Raw genomic sequence first — 13,920 nt, 5'->3', positions numbered from 1 at the left:
TTCCGAGAAAGGTGACTACATTTGATAAGCAGATAGTGGGTTTTGCTTTTATATTCCTTCTGAAGAGTCAGCTTTAAATGTAAGTCAAATCTAAAGAGTAGATAGTAGATTCAGAAGTAATAAATCTGAAACTCATTTCAGAGTAATGGTTATTTGAATACAATTTCTCCATAGTCAGAAGCAACTATTATTTTGTTTTCAACCATAGTCACAATTTATTTTATGCATATGTTGATTATGTGTGAAACAGGTTATTGTCTTATAGGGATTTCATAAGCTGAGAGTCATATCTGCATTATGTATACATTTGGTATAAATTTTATTTGATGCTAGGGTTGCAGCTTTACTCTCTCTTTGTTCTTCAAGATGAAGAAATGACTTGTCTCATTTTGTTTGAGATCAGTGTTCTGAAAAATAATGTAGAAAAGTGAATGATGTGAATATCTGAATTAAGATGCTTTCTGTTGGAAAACCCATTTTAACTGGCTTTACTTTTCATTATTATCTCAAACACATAGACCTAAGGTAGTAAATCTGCAGTTGATTATCAGGCTGGTGGCATCACCAGTTATCTGAAATGCAGGAAAAGACAACTGTTTCTTCTCCTGTGCTTTCATACAAGGAAGGTGTCGCTACATTTACAGTAGCTAAAAGACTGCAAAGTGCTGAAAGATGGTTGTCTTCTCTGAGGGGAACAATTGGACTATTGCAGGGTTTATAAAGCTATTGAAGCAGAGATTAAAATAATGGCTATTAGAAGATAATATCAAGAGGCAGAAATACGCATTTTAGCCAGGGCCTCTATGAACCAAATCATTTTGTATCAAATAAATCAAAGAATTTACCTAAAGACATCAATTTCATCAAGTAGCTTGTTAGTTCTTTACTTGTATTTGTATTTCTTTAATGGCAGAGGTATTAAACCAGGTATAACAGGAGATATTTGTGATGGCACAGACTCCTCTTTGTTCAGCTAACAAGTAATCTAAAGCAATTCTATTATCTAAACCCCTATAAGCTCAGAATAATTCTTATGCCTATAGGCATATTTTGGGGTAACATACTTTGTTCCCCTTCAAGGCCAGGCTGCCTTGCTTTTTGCTTTGTGATTTTATTTTACTTATCTTGGATTTTTTATCATCAAGCTGTAAAAATTTGGAGAAAAATAATGGAATTATATTTTTTGCAACTTTATTATTACTAAGCAATGTACCAAATTACTTTGCTTGAATTTTTCTTTTAATTCTCATTACAATTCATCAGTGTTTTCATAAGAGGAATCAGGCTAATTTAAGAAGACACCAGTGAATATATAGCTAGCAAATGACAGAGTCAAGATGAAGCCCAAGTTTAAATCATTTCAACAGCACTAATTTGCCAGTCTACCATACTATCAGGGATAATTTTGTTCAGTCACTTAGTTGCATCCCATTCTTTGTAACCCCATGGACTGCGGCATGCTGGGCTTCCCTGTCCTTCACTATCTCCTGGCGTTAGCTCAGACTCATGTCCATTGAGTCGATGATGCCATCCAACTGTCTCATCCTCTGTCACTCCATACTCCTCCTGCCCTCAATCTTTCTCAGTATCAGGGTCTTTTCCAATGAGTTGATTCTTCATATCAGGTGGCCAAAGTTTTGGAGCTTCAGCTTCAGCATCAGTCTTTCCAATGAATATCCAGGACTTACTTCCTTTAGGATTGACTGGTTTGATCTCCTTGCTGTCCAAGGGGCTCTCAAGAGTCTTCTCCAGCACCACAATTTGAAAGCATCAATTATTTGGCACTCAGTTTTCTTTATGGTCCAACTTTAACATCCATATATGACTACTGGAAAAACAATAGCTTTGACTAGATGAACCTTTATCAGCAAAATAATGTCTCTGCTTTTTAATATGCTGTCTAGGTTTGTCATAGCTTTTCTTCCAAGGAGCAAACATCTTTTAATTTTGTGGCTGCAATCACCATCTGCAGTGATTTTGGAGCCCAAGAAAATGAAGTCTGTCTCTGTTTTCATTTCTCCCCCATCTATTTGCCATAAAGTGATGGGACCAAACGCCACAATCTTAGTTTTTTGAGTGTTAAGTTTTAAGCCAACTTTTTTCACTCTCTTCTTTCACCCTGATCAAGAGGCTCTTTAATTCCTCTTTGCCCTCTGCCATTAGGGTGGTATTGTCTGTATATATGAGATATATTTGAGGTTGCTGATATTTCTACTGGCAACCTTGATTCCAGGTTTTGATTCATCCAGCCAGTATATCACATGATGTACTCTGCATATAAATTAAATAAGCAGAGTGATAATCCCTTTGATTTGGGGTAGGTTCTGTTGATCATTTTGGAAATAGATTAATCAAGTCATAATTTCAAAGATAAATGAGAAATAACTCATTGTGACTCAAACATTCTTTGCCCCCACTTTAAGCTGTATCTCCCCCATATTTTACTCAGGTTTTTCACTCAGGAACACATCTTCAAAAACAAGATGGCTCCAAGAATAAGGCAGGCTAGTCTCTTGGTAATGAAACAGGTATCCCAGTATATATGAATGAAATGGGTAATGTCAATCCTCAGTGTCCTATCTCAATCCTCATTAAGTCTGGAGTGGGTGAAGTTGATGTATAAATTCTGTTGTGTGTAAATAAATACTCCTCTATTCTGCTCCCCACTCCATTGCCATTTCCTCCCCACCATCTGTCTTACCCCTTATCAGAGGCCAAACCCTAGGCTTTCAGATTCACTCAACTGAAGGTGCAAATATTTCATTGACCTGGAGAATCAAGAACCAAAACCAAATTCTGAACCTAGAGCTAAGTAGAGATCTCCCAACAAACAAACACTGCTCTAGGTTTTTCCAGATGAGAACTGGACCACAGCAACTGGACTGTTTGCAGATCCTCTGAATGAGACTGAGCCCTGATAAACTGGAACTTTATTTGGAAAGTTAGCTGCCTAAGAAGATGGCAGGCTAGTGCCTGAAAATAACCATCTTGTCAGGGCCTGAATGTTGGGTTCTTTTCAGAGATGGGTGGAGATGAGGAAACAAAGTAAAAAGACCATTTAATTCTTGCAAATACTCCTAGAATGGCAAGCCTCCAGCAGGAAATATGTTTGTTTCACTTCTTTACAGCCCTTCACAGTGGGCAGGGTCAAGCTATCTCCCTGTTAGCCAAACAAAACACCTTAGACCAAGGGTCAAGTGGAAGGGGCTGGGCAGGGTTCCCTGAGGCAGGTTGTTATGTATGCCTATAATAAGAAAAACAAAATAAGAATTGAAGTCACAGATGCAGATCCAGAATGGATTCAAATTAACCCTTACAGTTACAGAGTTACTGTGGAGTTTAAATTGAATATATTGTGCTCTCACCTTTAGATTCCTTCCTCTTCTCCCCTCATCCTTTGGTTTTGGAAAAGTCTCTCAGTAGTCTCACCTATAATAAATACCATCTTTCCAAATGAGCTGCTATTTCCTACACACTCCATGATTTCAAATTATAATACAAAGCTATATATTGGCAGAGAAATAGACACAAACAGATATGAAAGAGAAGAGAGAGCCCAGAGATAAACCTGTACTTATACAGACAATTAATTTACAACAAAGGAGCAAAAAATATAAAATGGAGAAAGAATAGTTTCTTCAATAAAAGATGTTGGGAAATAAGATGGCCACATGCAAAATAATGAAACTAAACCACCTTCTCACACCTTATACAAAAACAACTCAAAATCAGAGACTCCTACATTCATAGAAAGTGAACCCATAAAACTCCTGGAAGCAAACATAGACAGTGTGCTCTTTGACAAGAATGTTAGTAATATCTTTCTGTGTATGCTTCTCGGGAAAGGAAATCAAAAGCAAAAATAAATGAATAGAACTGCATCAAATTAAAAAGCTTCTGCACATCAAAGACCAACATCAACAAAAAACACATACCTACTAAATGGGGGGAAATGTTTGCAAATCATATATCAGCATAAATTATCCAAAACAGATAAATAACTCACACAACTCAACAATAACAAAAACTCAAATTTAAAAAGATACATGCACTCTAATGTTCACACCAGCATTATTTACAGTATCCAAGATAAGAAAGCAACTTAAGTGTCCAACAACAGATAAAAAGAAGGTGTTTTACATGTATGTATACATATATAATATATACACAATGGAATATTAGTCATGAAAAGGAATGAAGTCCTGCCATTTGCAACAATATGGATGGTCCTAGAGGATATTATGTTTAGTGACATAAGTCAGAAAGAGGAAGACAAATACTGCATACTATTACTTCTATAGAGAATATAAAAAACAAAAAATGAATTCATATAACACAATAGAAACAGATTTTCAGTGTAGAAAACTACAAGTGATTACCAATAAGGAGAGAGAAAAGGGGAAGGACAAGATAGACTAAGACTAAGAGGTACAAACTACTATGTATAAAATAAATAAGCTAGAAGGATATATTGTAGAGCACAGGAAAATATAGCCATTACTTTATAACTTTGAACAGAGTATAATATACAAAAATATTAAACAACTATGTACACCAGAAACTAATATAATATTGTAAATCAACTATACTTGTTATAAAAGTAAAATAAGTAATAGGACATTAACTTATTTCATTTTTATAATATATGTGGCTAAATTATGTAATCCACTGTGGTTCCTTATCCTTTTAACTTTGGAGTTCTATCATCTGCATTTTTTGCCCTAAACAACATTTCTTGTCTTTTTTGCTGTGTTAAGTTTTTAGGACTTTCTTTTCTACTGAATATCTCTCTTTTCAACCTACAACAAGATTTAATTTATTTTACCTAGTGCAATAAAAAGCTATGCAATGTATTGCACTTAATTTTATCACTGTTAATTTTTAAAGTTAAAAACATAACACTATACACATGTTATTCACTTCAAGGAAGAATACTCCTACATATATAAAACAGATTAGAAGCATGTTGCTTTTGTTGTCCTTTTCTCACTGGCTTTTGAATATTTAAAAAGTAAAAAATGTTTATATACTATATTAATTAGGAATTTAATTCATATTTTAATAAAGTAATCCTACACATGATACCAATAATAGTTACTTCTAAAAATTATATATTTCATTAAATGATTTTGCATTCGATTAAAGTTTGCTATAACACACATTACAAACTGGACCAAAGCCTTGTCTAACACAATGAAATTATGAGCCATGCCACCTAAGGCCATTGAAGATAGACAGGTCATGGTGGAGAGTTCTGACAAAATGTGGTCCATGGGAGAAGGGAATGGCAAACCACTTCAGTATTCTTGCCTTGAGAACCCCATGAACAGTATGCAAAGGCAAAAAGATAGGACACTGAAAGATGAACTCCCCAGGTCAGCACGTGCCCAATATGCTACTGGAGATCAGTGGAGAAATAACTCCAGAAAGAATGAGGAGACAGAGCCAAAGCAAAAATAACACCCAGCTGTGGATGTGACCGGTGATGGAAGCAAAGTCTTATGCTGTAAAGAGCAATATTGCATAGGAACCTCGAATGTTAGGTACACGAATCAAGGCAAATTGGAAGTGGTCAAACAGGAGATGGCAAGAGTAGACGTTGACATTTTAGGAATCAGAACTAAAATGGACTGGAATGGGTGAATTTAACTCAAAAGACCATTATATCTACTACTGTGGGCAAGAACCCCTTAGAAGAAATGGAGTAGCCATCAGTCAACAAAAGAGTCCATGCAATACTTGCATCCAATCTCAAAAACGACAGAATGATCTCTGTTTGTTTCCAAGGCAAACCATTCAGTATCACAGTACTCCAAGTCTATGCCCCGACCAGTAATGCCGAAGGAGCTGAAGTTGAACTGTGTTTGGACGACCTACAAGGCTTTCTAGAACTAACATCCAAAAAGATGTCCTTTTCTTTATAGGGGACTGGAATGCAAAAGTAGGAAGTCATGAGATACCTGGAGTAACAGGCAAATTTGGTCTTGGAGTACAAAACGAAGCAGGTCAAAGGCTAACAGAGTTTTGCCAAGAGAACACACTGGTCATAGCAAACATGCTCTTCCAACAACACAAGAGAAGACTCTACACATGGAGATCACCAGATGGTCAATACTGAAATCATATTGATTTTATTCTTTGCAACCAAAGATGGAGAAGCTCTATACAGACAGCAAAAACAAGACTGGAAGCTGACTGTGGCCCAGATCATCAACTCCTTATTGCCAAATACAGACTTAACTTGAAGAAAGTAGGGAAAACCACTAGACCATTCAGGTATGACCTAAATCAAATCCCTTATAATTATACAGTGGAAATGAGAAATAGATTCAAGGGATTAGATCTGATAGACAAAGTGCCTGAAGAACTATGGACGGAGCTTTTGACATTGTACAGGAGGCAGTGATCAAGACCATCCCCAAGGAAAAGAAATTCAAAAAGGCAAAATGGTTGTCTGAGGAGGGCTTACAAATAGCTGAGGAAAGAAGAGAAGTGAAAGGCAAAGGAGAAAAGGAGAGATATACCCATTTGAATTCAGAGTTCCAAAGAATAGCAAGGAGAGATAAGAAAGCCTTCCTCAGTGATCAATGCAAAGAAATAGAGGAAAACAACAGAATGGGAAAGACTAGAGATCTCTTCAAGATAATTAGAGATACCAAGGGAATACTTCATGCAAAGATGGGCTCGATAAAGGACAGAAATGGTATGGACCTCACAGAAGCAGAAGATATTAAGAAGAGGTGGCAAGAATACACACAGAAGAACTGTACAAGAAAGATCTTCATGACCCAGATAACCACAATGGTATGATCACTTACCTAGAGCTAGACATCCTGGAATGAGAAGTCAAGGGGGCCTTAGGACGTTTCACTACAAACAAAGCTAGTGCAAGTGATGGAATTCCAGTTAAGCTATTTCAAATCCTAAAATGATGATGCTGCGAAAGTGCTGCACTCAACATGCCAGCAAATTTGGAAAACTCAGCAGTGCCGCAGGACTGGAAAAGGTCAGTTTTCATTCCAATCCCTAAGAAAGGCAGTGCCAAAGAATGCTCAATCTACCGCACAATTGCACTCATCTCACACACTAGCAAAGTAATGTTCAAAGTTCTCCAAGCCAGGCTTCAACAGTACATGAACCGTGAACTTGCAGATGTTCAAGCTGGATTTAGAAAAGGCAGAAGAACCAGAGATCAAATTGCTGACAACCGCTGGATCATAGAAAAAGCAAGAGTTCCAGAAAAACATCTACTTCTGCTTTATTGACTACGCCAAAGCCTTTGACTGTGTGAATCACAACAAACTGTGGAAAATACTGCAAGAGATGGGAATACCAGATCACCTGACCTGCCTCTTGAGAAATCTGTATGCAGGTCAGGAAGCAACAGTTAGAACTGGACATGGAACAACAGGCTGGTTCCAAATTGGGAAAGGAGTACGTCAAGGGTGTATATGGTCACCCTGCCTATTTAACTTCTATGCAGAGTACATCATGAGAAACGCTGGGCTGGATGAAGCACAAGCTGGAATCAAGATTGCCAGGAGAAATATCAATAACCTCAGATACGCAGATGACACCACCCTTATGGCAGAAAGTGAAGAGGAACTAAAAAGCCTCTTGATGAAAGTGAAAGAGGAGAGTGAAAAAGTTGGCTTAAAACTCAACATTCAGAAAGTGAAGATCATAGCATCTGGTCCCATTACTTCATGTAAAATAGATGGGGAAACAATGGAAATTTTTTGGGCTCCAAAATCACTGCAGATGGTGACTGCAGGCATGAAATTAAAAGATGCTTGCTCCTTGGAAGAAAAGCTAGGACCAACCTACACAGCATATTAAAACGCAGAGACATCACTTTGCCAACAAAGTTATGTCTAGTCAAAGCTATGGTTTTTCCAGTAGTCATGTATGGATGTGAGAGTTGGACTATAAAGAAAGCTGAGCACCAGAGAATTGATGCTTTTGAACTGTGGTGTTGGAGAAGACTCTTGAGAGTCCCTTGGACTGCAAGGAGATCCAACCAGCTCATCCTAAAGGAAATCAGTCCTGAATATTCATTGGAAGGACTGATGCTGAAAGTGAAACTCCAATCCTTTGGCCACCCGATGGGAAGAAAGGACTCATTGGAAAAGACCCTGATGCTGGGAAAGATTGAAGGCAGGAGGAGAAGGGGACAACAGAGGATGAGATGGTTGATGGCATCACTGACTCAATGGACATGAGTTTGAGCAAGCCCTAAGAGTTGGTGATGGACAGGGAAGCCTGGTGTGGTGTAGTCCATGGAGTGGCAAAGAGTTGGGCATGACTGAGCTAAACTGAATAGAACACATGCAACATACCTTTAAATTAATTTAATACATTCAATAACTTATATGGAAGAAAGTTATTTCTTCATCTTATCTTCCAGAACTTTGTCAGATGTCTTACTAATTTGATTTTCATTTCATATGCTAATTTTTAAAATGGTTAATAAATTAGTGACTACTTTAAAATATTTCTATTACTTCTAGAAAAGAAGCGTGTGGCTCTTCAACACTGATGCCCCATCCTGCAGCTTCTAATTTGGTTTTTCAGAACTACACATGGCTAGTTGTTGGAAGGAATATTCTTTAAGATATTATATACAATAGTGTTATAAGTCCTGTTCCTCACCAGGAGTATTCTTAAAAAGCATTTAAGTGTTTAGCTTGCCAATCTCAAAATATGAAAAATAATTAATTTATAACACATGGCAATACTTATGATGCTTTCTCATTTTACCCCATTCTCTGTCATTTCATAGCCTGTATAAGATTTATTTTCCAATATCCTCCAAAAAGGACTTTTTGAGCTCTGTCCATTACCTTGATTCTTGCACCTGTTCATTAAATTGATTAGCTAAATGCACGCAGAGGACACTGGAATTTCAGGCATGGTGTTTCTCTCCTTCTTCTTTATTTTCTATTGCCAAATCCAGAAACTTGATTTACTGATGATCCTCAGAAGCCAGGGGGGAAGGGAGAGGTGTGGAGACAGAAAAACAAGACATTGCCTTTCAGGAACAATCAGATGTCTCAGGCATAAGGGTGACTCATCTGCTATTGGTGTTCAGTTACTCAGCCAGTAATGTTTAAAACAGCACACTTCTGTTACTCATTAATGTATACAACACATAGAACTTAGCTTGTAGTAACTGAGTCATTCTTTTTAAAACTAAATTAGTATGATTTGTAAATTGTATGTGTAATTTGTATGAACAAGTTTTGATAGTGTTCTCTTTAATTGTATTTCAGAATTGCTGGGGTCCAGCCCTGGTGGATCCAGGGTAATTCAAAGCATAGAAGGTGTGGGCGAGGAAAAACTTATTTATTTAATTAGAAATATAAAGAGAGATTAGGAAGAAATAGTGTAGTAGGAAAATTTAGTGGAGAAAAGAGGCTGAATAACTTTGTTTATGTGGAAAACCAATAAAGTTCCAAGACAAGGAACTTGCACCATCTACGTTAGGCCAGCGGCGTCCTCTTGAATAGTGGGGGGTGTCCCACCTTGGGCTCCCTCTTGCGTGGATCTTAAAAGCCAGGGCAAGTAAGTAGACATGGCGAGCCTCCACACCACAGATGGGAATTCAGCCAGAAAATAGAGTAAAGACTCAGGGGAAACCAGTCCAGTGACTGGCCCATCCTCTATTGTTGTAAAGGCATTTTATACCTTTTTTTTTTTTTACATAGAGATTAATGGATAATATAAAATTATGTAGCATCAGCAACCCTGACGAGGCTTTTTCTCTGCATACTTAGTTGTATACACAAGTCTTAGGTGATTTACATCATCTTCTGGCCAGAAGGCCAATTAACATTTTACGGCCCTTTTCTGATAAGAAGACTTATTTGTGTTGAAAATGTTGTCCTTCCCAAAGTCTGGTGCCACTCTCAAAAGCACTAAATAAAGTTACATTCTTACATAGCAAGGATACAACAATTTATAACAAGTAAAAGGAGTATAGTGATTTATAAAGAGAAAAGTAATTAACTCAAAAGTCTAGTGTTGCTAACATCAAAACTACTATATTCCTATTTCTATATCCCAATTACATTGATTAATATCCTTCAGGTGCTTAAAAGATAAAAAATATGGAGGCCTGGCAGCAGTCATTGAGTCAACAGTGAAAACCTGTCACCAATATAATTTTTAGCTCTTTAAAAAAGGCTCTGTATCTTTAACATGCTTCAAGCTTTGTGCCTCTCACTGTTGGGGGGCTGTAAGCAATTCACAAGCTGCAAAAAGTCCAGGGGAACCTGTTAGGCAAGTTAGAGAGCCATCAAAGGGGGTTTGAGCTGATGCAGGAGACTGAAGCCCTGAATTAACTTTTTTTCCAGAGAATGTCAGAAGAGTGAAAAGCACAGTAATAAAGCAGGCAGACTCTGCTTTTTGGGGGTAGATGTTCAGGAAAACTCAGGGGGAACCCCTGAAGCCAGATCACGCCTTTGCATTTTGTCGGGCTTCCTTCCTCATGACCTTTGCCATGGGCGGAATTCACGCTGGCTCCTGGCACAGAATGTTCTTGATATAGAATTACATTTTTTTTTGCCAGTCCTATTATTCTATGATATGGTGAACTTTAACTTGGCTTTACCCGATTACCATGTCACAGTAGTGAATTCTGAGTAAATTATCATTTTCTATTTGTCAAATTAAACATGATATTTTCCTGGTTGCACAATTTCCAATAGTTCTAATTATTGTTGGTATCTAGGGACATAGATTCTTCTCAGATCTAGAAACAATGGTGACTGCTATCCAACCTCTCCAAGAAGTGTTGAACTGTCCATATTAAGAGAAATACATTTTTCCAAAATAAGGGAGATACTATTTATATTGCATTCCAAAATTTCAAACTTGTATTACATTATGCTGAGAAATCTGAAGTAATGGTTGAGAACAATAGACTGGATTTAGGAATTTTAAAGACACTGTTATCTTCAATAAGTTGGAGACTTGTGGGGACCTATGGGGTCTAGTCAAAGCTATGGTTTTTCCAGTAGTCATGTATGGATGCAAGAGTTGGACTATGAAGAAGGCTGAGCGTCGAAGGATTGATGCTTTTGAACTGTGGTGTTGGAGAAGACTTGAGAGTCCCTTGGACTGCAAGGAGATCCAACCAGTCCATTCTGAAGGAGATCAGCCTTGGGATTTCTTTGGAAGGAATGATGCTAAAGCTGAAACTCCAGTACTTTGGCCACCTCATGCAAAGAATTGACTCATTGGAAAAGACTCTGATGCTGGGAGGGATTGGGGGCAGGAGGAGAAGGGGATGACCGAGGATGAGATGGCTGGATGGCATCACTGACTCAATGGACGTGAGTCTGAGTGAACTCCGGGAGTTGGTGATGAACAGGGAGGCCTGGCATGCTGTGATTCATGGGGTCACAAAGTGTCAGACACAACTGAGCGACTGAACTGAACTGAACTGAACTGATGGGTTCATTACATAAGATCAACTCAAATTTTATTATTTCCAGAGGAGAGTAACAATGCTGATGAGGGCAGTCTTTAAGTAACTAGAACTGCTATAAGTAGCTGCCTCAATTTATATCAAGCACAGTTCAGCTCGGTCGCTCCGTCGTGTCTGATTATTTACGAGCCCATGGACTGCAGCACGCCAGGCTTCCCTGTCCATCACCATCTCCTGGAACTTGCTAAAACTCATGTCCATTAAGTCGGTGATGCCATCCAACCATCTCATCCTCTGTTGACCCCTTCTCCTCCTGCCTTAAATCTTTCCCAGCATCAGGTCTTTTCCAGTGAGTCAAGTACTGGCATTCATTAAAAGTAGTTTTATGGATATGCATATCCATGAAATTAAAGTGATAAAAACAGATTCAATATAAGGGGCACTATTTTCTCTGGAAATTGAACGTAAGGTGGTATGATGTAATGGCTGAGCTTGTGGAGTTTGGAATCACATAAAATGGCTCAATTTACCAGCCTTGCATCATTGTAAAAGTTACTTTCCATTCATCATCTTTTTATCTCCATCTGTAGCAATAGAAAGTGTATTTCATGGAGATGATATGAGAATTAAATTTTCTAAAGATGTATAAAAAAGCCTAGCAAAATTAATTCATGGTAGAAAGTAAAAGGCTTAAAAGTTGCTCAATAAATTTTGGTTATTTTTATTGTGATATGGCAAGTATTGTCACAAGAACTATTAAAGTACATAAAGAGGGATTGCTTATCAGAGTTGTAGTGAAGTGTGAATTAATTCAGAACTTTAAGATGATAACTGACCTCTAAAGTCCATTCTAAATGTGAGATATTTACATTACTGTGTACTGTTTATCTGAAATAAAATTATGTATTAAATTATATATCACAATATGCAATTCATAGTTTTTCCATGGTGTTTCATTTCCTGAACACTCTGTAATATATTCATTAGTAAGGTCTATTTATTTATTTTCTTTTTAAAAATTTTATAAATTAAAAAACTTAGTTGGAGGAAAATTGCTTTACAATGTTGTGTTAGTTTCTGCTGTACAACAATGTGAATCAGCTATAAGTATACATATATCCCCTCCCTCTTGAGCTTCCCTTCAGCCCCCTCCCCCATTCTACCCCTCTAGGTCATCATAGAGTACTGAGCTGAGCTTCCTGTATTACACAGCAGTTTCCCACTAGCTATCTATTACTCTCTCAATTCGTCCCACTTTTCCTTCCCCTACTGCGTCCATAAGTATTTTCTGGCTGCTGTTGCTGCTGCTAAGTCACTTCAGTCGTGTCCGACTCTGTGTGACCCCATAGACAGCAGCCCATGAGGCTCCCCTGTCCCTGGGATTCTCCAGGCAAGAACCCTGGAGTGGGTTGCCATTTCCTTCTCCAATGCAGGAAAGTGAAAAGTGAAAGTGAAGTCGCAGTCGTGTCCGACTCTTAGTGACCCCATGGACTGCTGCCCACCAGGCTCCTGTGTCCTTGGGATTTTCCAGGCGAGAGGACGGGAGTGGGGGGCCGTTATTTTCTGGAGGTGCCGCTAAACTCAGTGACAGTAACAGGAGACAGACCTGACAGAAAAGAAAGAAAGACCTTTTCACTCAGGTTAAATAGCTGACTAACTTTAAATTTCCTTTAGTCTGTCAGGGACATTTCGAACCGTAAGGAAGTACAGGCTACGCTCTAATCACAGCTATCATTTTGTCACATCATCTGTTACCAGGAGATGCTCTCCCTTGAGGAGTCCACAGAATCACAGCACTTTTCAGTATTGAAGTAACTGAAAGATTATAATGCTTTTGTTTCTACTGTAGAGGATAAGTAATTTCCCCACATGTGCAACACTTCTGGTGCAAAAAGGGCTGGATTAAAGGTCTCCTAACTTGCAATCATTTTCTCTCCAGCACCTCAACTCCTAAATACATGCACACATACATTTATTAAAATAACTCAATCTCCAAATAGAGAGGAATGAAAGCTCCTAAAAGGCTCAAATGTGTGATTCTTCACTGATCAGCACAGAACTGACTCACAATAGGGGCCCAGTTAAAATGTTTCAGACCCAACTGGATCAAACCTTTAAAGCATTAAATCAGAACAATCCTTTTGTTAGAGAAAGAGGACCATCATACTAAATCTCTGACCAGTAACTGATGATGATTTTCATCTGTGATGCTGATTGGTCTCTAATACTGAGATCACCCAGTTCAGTTCAGTTGAGTCACTCAGTATTGTCCGACACTTCGCGACCCCATGGACTGCAGCACGCCAGGCTTCCCTGTTCATTGCCAACTCCTGGGGTTTACTCAAACTCACGTCCATTGAGTCGGTGATACAATCCAACCATCTCATCCTCTGTCACCCCCTTCTCCCTCCGCCTTCAATCCTTCCCAGCATCAGGGTCTTTTCAAATGAGTCAGTTCTTCGCCTCAAATAGCCAAAGTATTGGAGCTT

This window comes from Budorcas taxicolor, chromosome 11, assembly GCF_023091745.1.
Source record: "Budorcas taxicolor isolate Tak-1 chromosome 11, Takin1.1, whole genome shotgun sequence".
NCBI classification, from domain to species: Eukaryota; Metazoa; Chordata; class Mammalia; order Artiodactyla; family Bovidae; genus Budorcas; species Budorcas taxicolor.
The sequence above is the reverse complement of the archived record's forward strand: the minus strand, read 5'-3'. Positions refer to the sequence as shown.